This window comes from Pristiophorus japonicus, chromosome 4, assembly GCF_044704955.1.
Source record: "Pristiophorus japonicus isolate sPriJap1 chromosome 4, sPriJap1.hap1, whole genome shotgun sequence".
Taxonomy (NCBI): domain Eukaryota; kingdom Metazoa; phylum Chordata; class Chondrichthyes; family Pristiophoridae; genus Pristiophorus; species Pristiophorus japonicus.
This window is the reverse complement of record NC_091980.1, coordinates 109814792-109828482: the sequence shown is the minus strand read 5'-3', so window position 1 is coordinate 109828482 and position 13691 is coordinate 109814792. Positions and strand designations below refer to the sequence as shown.

Below are 13691 nucleotides of genomic sequence, written 5' to 3'. Positions count from 1 at the left end.
CCGCGAGCGTGAAGAGGTCAGGCGCAGGCAGCGGAAGGAGCGTGCGACAAATCAGTCCCACCTCCCCCTTCCCCCAACGAATGTCTGTCCCATCTGTGACAGGGTCTGTGGCTCTCGTATTGGACTGTTCAGCCACCGAAGGACTCACTTTAGGAGTGGAAGCAAGTCTTCCTCGATTCCGAGGGACTGCCTATGATAATGATAATAAGACATAATTTAATCATTGCTTTATACCACGCATACAGGCTGAAAGTCAATGCTTTATGTTTGCTGCTGGTCCTATTTTAAGGTGCTAAAATCTGATGCAGAGGTGACTACTAAAACTTTAAGAGCAACATTATAAACGTCTCACTACCAGTTGTCCGCTAAAGATATTCAAGTCTGTATCTCTTGAACAAAGGAGTGGAAATGAGGGGTATCCTGGGGGAATGACTAAGGTGACAGATTTTAGCGGGGACAAAGGCATCAAAGGTGGTGGAGAGGATGTGATTTAGTAAATCAGTAACTGCAGAGATGTCATGGAGAACTGTAGGCCAAAGGAATTGGGAATTAGCAAGTGCAGTGTTAAGGGACTTGAGGGAGAGTTTTTTCCAGGAGCGGATATGAAAAGAAGTGGATTTAGGAGGGGGAAGGGGAATATGGGTAGAGAGTGATGTAAGGAAATAGTCAGAGATTGCCTTATCACTGATGGTTATGGAAGGGGTAACAAGGCCACGTGAAATGATAAGATTGAAGGGGTGGCCGTGTATATGTGTGGGGAAGTTGATATGAAAGGAGAGATTAATGGAGGAAATGACCGCAGTAAACTCAGACGAGAGGGAGCAAGATGAGTTAATGTGGAGGTTGAAATCACCGAGGATGAGAAGTCACTCGGTGCAGACAGATGGAAGAAAGCAGACAAGATATCTCATTGAGAAAATTGGTGTGGTATTTGGGTGGCGGTATGGAAAGAAAGGATTTTAAAAGAGAGGCGTGAGAGGTAGAATAAGATGAGATGTTTGAAGAAGGAGAAGTTGCCAGAGGAGTAGAGAGAAAGACCAAGGCATGAATTAAATTTAAGGGCTACACCTCCACCACAGTGGTTTGGGCTTGGAATATGATGGAAAGTATAGCCAGGTGGGGAAGCTTCATTAAGGGGAAAGATGTTATCACGCCTTAACCATGTTTTACTCAATGCCATGCTGTCAATTTGATTGTCCACAATAAGATAATGGATGGCAAGGCCCTTATTTACAAGTGAATGTACGTTTTGATGGGAAATGCAGAGAGGGGTGATGATATCAGAGGGGCAGAGCATGGAGGGACAGGCAGGAGATTGGTGAGATTAGCTTGCAGCAGGCGCTTAGGCCAAGGAGAGAGTAAAATAGGACAATTTGGGTTGCTGCTAGCTAGGAGGCAGCATCAAGTGCTTCGGTGGGCCTTTCGAAAGATGCCAAGAGAGACACAGAGGGAAGCTGTGGAATTATTTAGGAGTCAAGCCTTGAGCGACGGCAGGAGAGTAGGAAGGATGATGAGTAGTGGAGAATAAGGGTGTGGGAAGAGTACATGAAGGAAAAGAAAGTAAAGGAGGCATGAAATTCGGGAGAGTGTAATGAAGAAAGCGGTAAAACGAAGAGACAGAAGTGATGGAACTCGGGTCCGGAGCGGCAGCTAAAACACTAACTCAGATAGAAACGGGAATTAAGTTACAAAGCCATGAATAAATGATAGATTATCAAGCATGATTTGAGTTAGTCTGAAAAGGTTAGTGTAGTCAATGACCCATAGTTGTCAGGAGCTGAGAGAATGATTTAAAGTACTTCTTGAGGTCAAGTAGAAACAGAATTTTGTCAGCGGCGTTTGGTCAAAAGGTGCAGTGAGAAGTTCCAATCAATGTTGTTCCTGTTAAGTCTCAAATAAAGCAATGTGACTGAGTACTGTAGACTTGAGTAAGTGTGGCCTTAGTCTCTTTATTCTGACTCCAGAGTGCTAGCACAGCATGGGATGCCTGCTTATATGCAGTGCTCCCAAGGAATGCTGGGATCCCTTGGGACTCCAACATATGCGCCCTCTGGTGGCGGTAGAATGCTGGTTACAAGGTGTTGCATACATAACAGTTTCAACTGTCAATCAGATGGGGGCCTTGTGAGAGAGCCTTGTTTTGAGTTCCCTTTTCATGAGCACTTTGGCAGGGGGAACCTCGGTGAGCGAGTGGGGTCTTGTGCGGTAGCTGAGCAGGACTCGGGACAGGTGGGTCTGCAGGGAGCCTTCCGACACTCATTTCAAGCTTTGCTTGATGATTTGGACTGCCCGTTCTGGCTGGCCATTAGATGCGGGCTTGAATGTGGCAGATGTAACGTGCTTGATCCCATTGTGGGTCATGAATCCTTTGAATTCAGTGCTGGTGAAGCACAGCCCATTGTCGCTGACAAGGACATCAGGAAGGCCGTGCTTGGCAAACATGCCTCGTAGGCTCTCGATGGTGGCAGTGGACGTGCTTACAGACATTATTACACTTATCCATTTTGAATAAGCATCCACAACAACCAAAACCATTTTGCCTAGAAACGGGCCAGCAAAGTCAACGTGAACCCAAGACCACGGTTTGGAGGACCATGACCACAAACTTAGCGGTGCCTCCCTGGGTGCATTGCTCAGTTGAGAGCAAGTATTGCATTGGCGCACACAAGACTCCAAATCTGAGTCGATGCCAGGCCATCACACATGGGATCTGGCTATAGCTTTCATCATTACTATGTGGGTACTGAGTAGGTCACGTATGAACATTTCCCTGCCTTTCTTAGGCAAAACCACGCGATTACCCCACAAAAGACAGTCCACCTGTATGGATATTTCGTCTTTGCGCCGCTGGAGTGGCTTGATCTCTTCATGCATCTCCGCTGGGACGCTGGACTAGCTCCCATGGAGGACACAGATTTTTACAAGGAGCAGTAAAGGATCCTGGCTGGTTCAGGTCTTGATCTGGCAGGCCTTAACGGGTGACTTTTCATTTCCAAATGTATCCATCACCAAGGGCAAGTCTGCAGGCTATGCCATTTCCACCCCGGTGGTGGGCAATGGTAGCCGACTGAGAGCATCAGCGCAGTTCTGCGTGCCTGGCCTGTGGCGAATTACATAGTTATATGCAGACAGCATGAGCGTCAATCTTTGGATGCGAGCAGAGGCATTGGTATTAATACTTTTGCTCTCTGAGAATAGCGATATGAGGGCTTATAGTCAGTTTCTAACTCGAACTTAAGCCCAAACAGATACTGGTGCATTTTTTTCACCCCGTAAATGCATGCCAGAGCTTCTTTTTCAATCATACTGTAGGCCCTTTCGGCTTTGGACAAACTCCTGGATGCATAAGCGACCGGTTGCAATGTTCCCGATTCGTTTGCTTGTTGTAACACACACCCGACCCCGTACAAAGACGCATCGCAAGCTAGCACTAAACGATTACATGGGTCATACAGAACAAGCAGTTTGCTGGAACATAACCGGTTTCTGGCTTTCTCAAAAGCAGTCTCTTGTGATTTCCCACATACCCAGTCATCTCCCTTGCGTAGCAACACATGTAGATGTTCCAGCAAGATGCTTAACCCGGGTAGGAAATTACCAAAATAATTGAGGAATCCCAGGAATGACCGCAGCTCCGTCACGTTCTGTGGTCTCGGCGCATTCTTGATGGCCTCCGTCTTGGCGTCGGTGGGTCTGATGCCGTCTGCCGCAATTCTTCTCCCTAAGAACTCGACCTCTGGCACCAGGAAAACACACTTTGAGCATTGCAACCTGAGTCCCACATGATCTAGCTGACTTAGAACCACTTCCAGGTTCTGCAAGTGTTCGATGGTGTCCCGACCTGTGATCAATTTGTCGTCCTGGAAAACCACGGTGCTCGGAACCGACTTTAGCAGACTCTCCATGTTCCTTTGAAAAATAACCGCGGCCGATCGAATCCCAAACGGGCATCTATTGTAGATGAACAGCCCTTTGTCCGTGTTAATGCAGGTGAGGCCATTCGAAGATTCCGCCAGCTCCTGCGTCATGTAGGCCGAGGTCAGGTCCAACTTGGTGAACGTCTTCCCTCCTGCCAGCGTCGCAAATAGGTCGTCTGCTTTGGGTAGCGGGTACTGATCCTGTAGCAAAAAATGGTTAATCGTTACTTTATAGTCCCCACAAATTCTGACCATGCCATCGCCCTTAAGAACTGGAACAATCGGACTGGCCCACTCGAATTCAACTGGCGTGATGATGCCCTCTCGTTGCAGCCTGTCCAGCTCAATCTCCACTTTCTCTCGCATCATGTATGGCACTGGACTTGTGGTGGATGGGTCATGTACCGGAAACCAAGTGGATCTGCACCTTCGCCCCAAATAAATTTCCGATGCCTGGCTCAAACATCAACGGTAATTTGTTAAAGCCTAGGCACATGAGGCGTCATCGACGGACGAAAGCGCTCAGATGTCGTCCCAGTTTCAGCAGATTTTTCCAGCCAGCTTTTGCTGAACAATATGGGGCCATCTCTTGGTAGTTCTCTCCATCATAGGAGACTTTTCCTACTGCATTGCCAAAGATCAGCTCTTTAGTGTAAGTTCTCAGCTTCGTATGAATCGGGCTCAGCTTGGGCCTTTGTGCCTTATTGCACCACAGCCTCTCAAAGGTCTTTTTGCTCAGGATAGACTGACTCGCACGTTTCCAATTCCATGGATATTGGAATTCCATTCAGTTCAACTTTTAACATGATCGGTGGACATTTCGTGGTGAAGGTGTGTACCCCGTACACTTCTGCCTCCTCGGTTCGAGTCTCTAGTTCAGTTTGATCCACCATGGATCAGTCTTCCTCTGCATCGTGGTGGTTTGCAGGGTTTGCAGCTCATCTGCACATTCGCTGGAGGAGTCCCATTGTTCCACAGCTTTTGCAAACATAATGTTTGAAACGGCATTGATTGGCTCGATGATCACCTCCGCAGCGCCAACAAGGTGTTAATTGCCTCGCATTCACACTTGATGGCAGACTCTGAGTCATCTGAGGTCATGCAGCTGCAGGTGTGTACGTTCTGCCATATGCATTGCTGCCTGAAAACGACGTTACTTTGTGTACAGTACTTGCCGATGCATCTTTATGCTGCAAAATTTGTTTGGTGTTATTGCTGGTGGACATAAATGCCTGGGCTATCGTTATGGCTTTGCTCAGGTTCGGTGTTTCAACAGTCAATAGTTTGCGAAGGATAACCTCATGGCCAATGCCAAGAAAGAAAAAGGCTCTTAGCATTTGCTCCAGGAATCCACCGAATTCACAATGTCCTGCAAGGCGCCTTAGTTCAGCGACATAGCTCACCACTTCCTGGCCTTCAGACCGTTGGCATGTATAAAATCGATACCTTGCATTCAGAACGCTCTCCTTCGGATTTAGGTGCTCCCGGACCAGCGTACACAGTTCTTCATACAATTTGGTTGTTGGTTTCACCGGAGCAAGAAGATTCTTCATGAGGCCATAGGTTGTTGCCCCGCAGACGGTGAGGTGAGGATTGTGCTTCGTTTGGCATCATTCTCATTCCCTTCCAGCTCACAATGTATTGGTCGAGTCGCTCCATGAAGACCTCCCAATCATCCCCTTATGAGAATTTCTCCAGGATACCAACAGTTCTATGCATTTTCGCGTGATGGTTCTTTATCTATTACTCGTCGCCAGTTGTCAAAATAAAGCAATGTGACTGAGTACTGTAGACTTGAGTAAGTGTGGTCTTAGTCTCTTTATTCTGACTCCAGAGTGCTGGCACAGCATGAGATGCCTGCTTATATGCAGTGCTCCCAAGGGATGCTGGGAACCCTTGGGACTCCAACGGATGCACCCTCTGGTGGCGGTAGAATGCTGGTTATGAGGTGTTGCATACATAACAGTTTCAACTGTCAATCAGGTGGGGACCTTGTGATGATTCTATAAAGAGACAGTTTGAAAGAAAATCTTGAAACAAGTTTCTCAGAACTAAACCAAAAATCCTGAACAACCACGAGAGAAATCAACAGGAGCCGAGGAGCAGGTCAGAATCAATAACAATAACAATGTCAGTTTCAAAATGATGTAGCAACAGCCGAGGTGAAACCAATCAATGACCGTTGAGTAACTGACAGAAAATCTAAATAACTGGTAGAAAAGTTGGGGAGATAAATTGGCCTCCTTTGCGCCTCCCGTTAGCACCTCTGTGGGGAGGGGGTGATAACGGGGCGCTAAGGGCTTATAGACCGTGTGCAGTGTAATCACCAACACCTGCAAACTTCCATGGCAGATTACCGCCTCGATGTATTGTGCCCCGGAGATCGTGACATAATCCGGTGCGCAGTGCCCCGTTATCGCCCCGGATATAAAATTTGCTTCTGCAGCATTGCCAGGCATCAACATTGGCAGCTGCAGGAGGTGTTGTCACCTCGGATGTTCGCTTGGGGAGCAGTAACTAAAGGCAGTGGTGGTCAGGTAGGCAAAAATTTAATAAAGTCCCCAATGTGCTGTATTTAGATTTTTTTCCAGCCCATGATTGCTCAGCCCTGCACTCTCAGAGTGTTTGGGGCTGCTATGCACATGTCGCAGGTGCCGTTACCCAATATCCACAGTCTAAAGCTTCAATGAATGCAGCATTGGGCCTTCCCTTTATAGGAGGGAAGAAGCCTGTAAAAACAACAGCGCTGCACAGAACATTGTGCAGTGCTTTGTCGCTGCTGCCCCTCTCACTCCCTTTAGTGCTCGAAGGGAAGTATAAGTGGTTTAGCCCAATTGCTAGACGGACAGTTCGAATCGTCTCCTCCTTACGAAAGTTCTAGACCCAGGAATTATTATTCAGAGTGTAAATTAAATGAGTCACAGACAGGAATGCTTTGGTGAAAAATTGTACTTATATTTTATTTGGTCTAACATACACATGCCCCACTAAACGAAATCACTGTCTCGGTGGAGAATAAAATCCAGGTTACAAACAGCATACATACAGTACAGAAATGAGACCTAGTAACATGCAGTAATTCCCTGGTGGATTCTAACTCCACCCCTACCAACAAATGACCCAGTCGAAGCTTCCTCCCCAGAATAGCCCTGAAAAGCTTTACTTCTGAGAAAACTCTGAGCCCTTTACACCCCACACAGCTTGCTGGCTCTCTGGTTACTGGCTTGGGACATTTGCGATCATGCTCACCACTACACCCACAGTTGGGTTTCCTTGTTCAGCTCAGCTGTGGGAAGTTACTGCCTGCTGGTTTTCAGACTCGGCGGCTTCGTCTACGGAACTGCTGCTTCTTCCTCTGGTACATCGATCTTGGTGGAGCGAGAGAGAGAGAGAGCTCTCTCTAGATACAAGCTCCAAGCTCCAAGCTAAAAATAAAGTGGAAAGAGCCTGTCTTTATGGGAGTCTTGCTACCCCTATCTTTCCCGCCAATCTTTAAGGTCCTTTTGTTTCTAAGCACGGGTACTTAGTCAGTGATGGGCCATCCAACCAATGTGTATTTGGCTGATGGCCCTTAATCTGGGCATTTCTCTCAGTCTTTGTGTTGGGAAAGACCTGGCTCCTCTTTGGCTGGCCAGGCTAGTGGGTTCATTGTTCTGCTTTCCTTCTGAGATGGAGGTGAGAAGTGCTTTGCATATTAGAGTGGCTTTGTCAGTGGCCCCCTTCCTGGCCGTCAGCTCTTTTGTCAATATTCATGGTCCCCTTCCTTTAGCTGTGACTGGTGGGCAAACCTGTTTTGGATGACTGACAGATCTTTTGTCACAGCTAACTGCCATGCGGTCTCTGGAGTTTTAACAAAACCAGCTTTTTCACATATCTGCGCAGGGTGACCCCATAAAATCCACGAAATATTCTTGACTGAATACATTCTTTAAACAGAAACTTTGCAATCTCTTCAGAAGTGGCAGCGGTTGATTTAACGCTCCACTTCCCTTCTGAAGCGCAAAACCGGAAGTTCCCTTCGGAATCAATAGTGTAGCGCCCAGCAATACTTTTGCGCTCCCGCAAAAGTTATTGCCCCAAACGGATCGCTACGCAATTTCTAGCCCTTGGTCTATTTCTTCAGGATCCCGTTGAACCTGCCGAACCCTGTCCTGTGGGACGAGCATGGTGGGCTGGGGGGAAGGGGGAGTCTAGCAACAATCTCATCAGGACATCACTCAGCCATTGAAATCAAAGTAGCATCGGGTTTCCTCAACAATGGAGTTGATTTCTGCAGTTGACGATCCCCACGCTATCCCCACAGACCAAGCACTCACAAGGTGGTATCGACAAGTCTCTGACAGATCCTCCACTCAGTCCTAATCAATCAGAAGTTGAAAATCAGTGACCCAACCAATTCATTTAATCGGAGAACTGAAAAAAACGAACCAGCCGCCACCGCCACCAATTACGTACTTTCGAGATGTAATCAGAGGGATAAATGTTGGTCAGGAAACCAAGTGAACTATCCTGCTCGTCTTCAAAATAGTGCCATGTGATCTTTATGTCCATCTGAGAGGGCAGACGAGGCCTTGGTTCAACATTTCATCCAAAAGATGGCTTCACCAACACTGCAGCACTCCCTCAGTACTGCACTAAATTCAGCATCTGTTGTTGGGAAATTAAATTACTGAACTCTATAATTAAAGACAGAGTGATTGCACACCTTGAACATTTTCAGCTGATCAGAGAGAGCCAGAATGAGGTGGAAAAGGACGCTCGCGGCGTTCCGCGAGAGGTGGGCAGCAGAGGGACTGGAGTGCATCATCACCCCCGGCAACCACATTTTAATTTGATCATTTAAGTTTAAAGTTTAATTTGTTTAATTTGCCAGTTTTAGTGTCCCCCCCCCCTTTTAGCCAGGGGGCACTTTATAATTTCTGTTTTTAGTGCCCTAACCCCCCACCTCCCCCCCAAAAAAAGGAGCACTGGAAAATAACTTATTTTGGAGTGTGACACCCCTTGCAGGGGGCATTTGTTTAAAGTGCACAACTAAAATAGTTGAACTAGTAACGTCGTCCACCATTTGAAGGAGCTGCTCCTCAAATTCTGGTTGCACTTCAGTCCCACATTCCTGATCTTTGGGCACCCTATGCGGAGGGGAGCGGGCAGGTCGGAAGGCCTCCTTGTTGGACTGCTCCTGGACATGGCCAAGGGGGCCATCAGCCGGTCTAGGCAGTGGGCGGTCAAGAGGGCCATTCAGCCCGACTGCCCTCGGTTACATCCGAGCCAGGGTGTCCCGGAGATGGAGCACGCAGTGTCCACCGGTACGCTCACGGCCTTCCGTGAGAGGTGGGCACCGGAGGGGCTGGAGTGTATAATCACCCCCGGCAACCAAATTTTAATTTGATCATTTAAGTTTGGTTTAATTTATTTAATTTGCCGGTTTTAGTGCCCCCCCCACCCCCCACTTTTAGCCTAATTTCTGTTTTTAGTGCTCTAAACCCACCCCCCACCCCAAAAAAAAGGGATACTGGAAGAAAATTATTTTGGAGTGTGACCACACCTAGCAGGAGGCATTTATTTAAAGTGCACAACTGAAATAGTTGAAGTGGAAAAGGGTAGGCCATGCCTGATGAATTTGTCTGAAATTTCTGAAGAGGTGACTAAACTAGTGGTCAGGGAAATGTCTATGGATGTTATTTATACAGACTTCCAGAAGGCATTGAATAAAGTACCTCATAGATAGTTAGCTAAAGTTGAAGCTCGTGCAATTGAGGACAAATTATTGACCTGGAAATTGGCTGATAGAGAGTAGGGATAATGGGCAGGTACCCTAATTGGCAGGATTGACTAGTGGTATCCTACAGGGATCTGTGTTGGGGCCTCCACTATTCACCATATTTATTAGCAATTTAGTTGATGTGATTGAGAACTACATATCCAAGTTTGCCGATGACATCACAATAGGCGGCATTGTAAGCAGAGTAAATGGAAGCATAAAATTACAGAGGGTAAGTAAATGGGCTAAACTGTGGTAAATGGATTTTAATATAGGCAGGTGTGAGGTCATCCACTTTGGACCGAAAAATTATAGGTTGAAGTACTTTCTAAATGGTGAAAAGCTAGAACATAAGAACATAAGAAATAGGAGCAGAGTAGGCCATATGGCCCCTTGAGCCTGCTCCGCCATTCAATAAGATCATTGCTGATCTGATCATCGACTCAGCTCCACTTCCCTGCCCGCTCCCCATAACCCTTTATTCCGTTATTGGTTAAGAAAATGTCAAACTCTGTCTTAAATATATTCAATGACCCAGCTTTCACAGCTCTCTGAGGCAGCGAATTCCACAGATTTACAACCCTCTGAGAAAAAATTCCTCCTCATCTCAGTTTTGAAAGGGCAGCCCCTTATTCTAAGGTTATGCCCCCTAGTTCTCGTCTCCCCTATCAGTGGAAACATCCTCTCTTCATCCACCTTGTCAAGCCCCCTCATAATCTTATACGTTTTGATAAGATCACCTCTCATTCTTCTGAACTCCATTGAGTAGAGGCCCAACCTACTCAAACTTCCCTCATCTCCAGAATCAACCTAGTGAACCTTCTCTGAAGCAAGTATATTCTTTCATAAATATGGAAACCAAAACTGCACGCAGTATTCCAGGTGTAGCCTCACCAATACCCAGTATAACTGTCGCAAGACTTCCCTGCTTTTATACTTCATCCTCTTTCCAATAAAGGCCAAAATTTCATTGGCCTTCCTGATCACTTGCTGTACCTGCATAGTAAACTTTTGTGTTTCATGCACCAGGACTCCCAGGTGCCGCTGTACTTGCAGCATTTTACAATTTTTCTCCATTTAAATAATAATTTGCTCCTCAATTTTTTTTGTCATCGTGCGTAACCTCACACTTTTCAACATTATACTCCATCTGCCAAATTTTTGCCCACTCACCTAGCCTGTCTATGTCCTTTTGCAGGTTTTTTGTGTCCTTATACATTGCTTTTCCTCCCATCTTTGTATCGTCAGCAAACGTGGCTACATTACACTCAGTCCCTTCATCCAAGTCGATAATATAGATTGTAAATAGTTGGGGTCCCAGCACTGATCCCTGCGGCACCCCACTAGTTACTGATTGCCAACCCGAGAATGAACCATTTATCCCGACTCTCCGTTTTCTGTTAGTTAGCCAATCCTCTATCCATGCTAATAAATTACCCCCAACCACGTGAACTTTTATCTTGTGCAGTAACCTTTTATGTGGCACCTTGTCAAATGCCTTCTGGAAGTCCAAATACACCACATCCACTGGTTCCCCTTTATCCATCTTGTTCATTACATCCTCAAAGAATTCCAGCAAATTTGTCAAACTTGACTCCCCTTCATAAATCCATGCTGACTCTGCCTGACTGAATTTTGCTTTTCCAAATGTCCTGCTACTGCTTCTTTAATAATGGACTCCAACATTTTCCCAACCACAGATGTTAGGCTAACTGGTCTATAGTTTCTTGCTTTTTGTCTGCCTCCTTTTTTTAAATAGGAGCATTACATTTGCAGTTTTCCAATCTGCTGGGACAGTGGAGGTCCAAAGTGACTTAGGCGCCATGTACATAGATCAGGGACAGGTACAGAAAACAATCAAAAAGACTAATGGAATGCCGGCCTTTATATCCAGAGCAGTGGCACCTCTGGGGGTCCATAGAGATTTTCCAAGGGGTCCGCGAAAAAAACCTGAATTGGTGACGGAGAGGGAGCTGGTGTGGAGCGGCTGGGCACTGCTGAATGGGGCAGCTGCCGCTGTGCGCTCCAAGAAGAAGAGGAGAAGGAGGGAGGGAAACTGACCACGGACCAGCAGCAGCCACCATGCCACCACCAGCAACAGGAGTCACAGGTGGAAAAGTATAGGCCCTCTGTCATGGCGAGACTGAATATAATTGCTGATAAAACTGGTTTATCTCACTTTTGAAAGCTTGCTTTAGCATGTTGCAATGCTCCCTAACATTATAGTCTTCAATTACAACCCATAAACAATGTATGTCTGTCCATAAATTCAACCATTTGTGAATGTTTTGACTTTTTTGGAGAAAGTAGCTCAAGGATTTAAAATGTAAAGCACCCCTTGGAGTTTTGAATGATCATTACTTTCGGATAATTATAGCACAGATATGCAGTGTAAAGATCAAATTTACATGATGCAGCTTTTTTTTAATACAATAAGATAATGATCGGGAGCAGGGCCAGTTGTTTGGAGAGGAACTGACTGACTGTCTGTAAACATAGATCATGTCCCGACTACCAGCCGGCTGCAACAGCGCCGGGATATGACCAAAAAGAGCAGGCCCCTTGAGTCGGACACATATTGCAAGAGACCTGTCCACGGTCAAGGGCTGGCCAAGGAGTAAGGTTGACATTAAAATCTGGGCAGCACTTGAATACACCGAATAATCAATGCATTTGTAAGTTTTTAAACTTTTAAGTCGATATTTGGCATCGCCGATTTTGAGGAAGTGTCACCGGCTGAGAGGATATTTTAACGCCAGGCGTTAGTTACGGCCCGGAAATGCGAAATTCAGTTTTGCCGCCTGAAAAGTGAATTGCAGCATTAGATCATGCCGCTGTACACGTACCTGGAGGCGGTAAGCGGCGTTGAGTGGGCCATTAATCGGGGGCCCCAACATCCGGGTGTTCGGCAGCATTTGGAGCTGCACCACAGACATAGTGGCCCCGCCTGGATTCCAGTGAGGCGTTGATTGGGTGCCTTAACACCTCAGTCAGATGGTGACGATGGCTGATCTAGCAGCAGCAGCTCGCCAGCGTGCCCACAGGTTCTCGGACGCATCCGTGGATGCACTCCTTGATGCCATGGCGAGGCGACGGGAATTACTCAGGACAGAGGCTGGGAGGAGACAGTTACATATGTAAACCTGTGTATTTCTTGTGTAGCCACCAGAGGGCTCATCCCCTGCAGTCCCAAGGGATCCCACAATTCCTTGGGAGTACAGATACTTAAGTAGGCCTCACAGGCTGGAGGGGCACTCTGGAGACCTGCAATAAAAGACTAAGGTCACTCTTTACTTTGAGCTCACATTATCCAGTCAGACTCTTTGTTCATACATAACAACTGGCAACGAGATACAGATGACAAACCCAATGATGCAGAGAACAGTGGGCATCCTGGAGAAATTCTCGGATGGAGATGGTTGGGAAATCTTCGTGGAGTGACTCGGTCAATATTTCGTGGCCAATGAGCTGGAAGGAAAAGCGACGCTGTCAAATGAAAGGTGATTCTCCTCCGTTTAGTCTGTGGAAACACAGACTAAACAGTGGCACAATTGAGGAACAGTGGAGGACTTTTAAGGAGCTCTTTCATAGTGCTCAACAAAAATATATTCCAGTGAAAAAGAAGGGCGGTAAGAGAAAGCTGTGGATAACCAAGGACATAAAGGAGAGTATCAAATTAAAAACCAATGCGTATAAGGTGGCTAAGGTTAGTGGGAAACTAGAAGATTGGGAAAATTTTAAACGACAGCAAAGAATGACTAAGAAAGCAATAAAGAAAGGAAAGATAGATTACGAAAGTAAACTTGCGCAAAACATAAAAACAGATAGTAAAAGCTTTTACAGATATATAAAACGGAAAAGAGTGACTAAAGTAAATGTTGGTCCCTTAGATTACTTAAATTACTTAATTTGGCAACATTACCAAAGTTCCTTACTGCTAAGAAGAAGAAAATAGATAAGGAAAAAGAAAACTACTCACCAATCAACCAGCCAATCATTTACCCTCTTGGCTG

General features: G+C 46.2%; 1 long non-coding RNA gene across 1 annotated transcript; it reads right to left on the bottom strand.

The window, feature by feature from the left end:
• Positions 1 to 6848: 6848 nt before the first annotated feature.
• LOC139262138 (uncharacterized) lies at positions 6849 to 13314 on the bottom strand. Its single transcript, XR_011592909.1, has 2 exons — positions 13045 to 13314; positions 6849 to 8275 (listed from the first exon to the last, which is right to left on the bottom strand). It is a non-coding gene; the product is annotated as an uncharacterized lncRNA (long non-coding RNA).
• Positions 13315 to 13691: the final 377 nt, after the last annotated feature.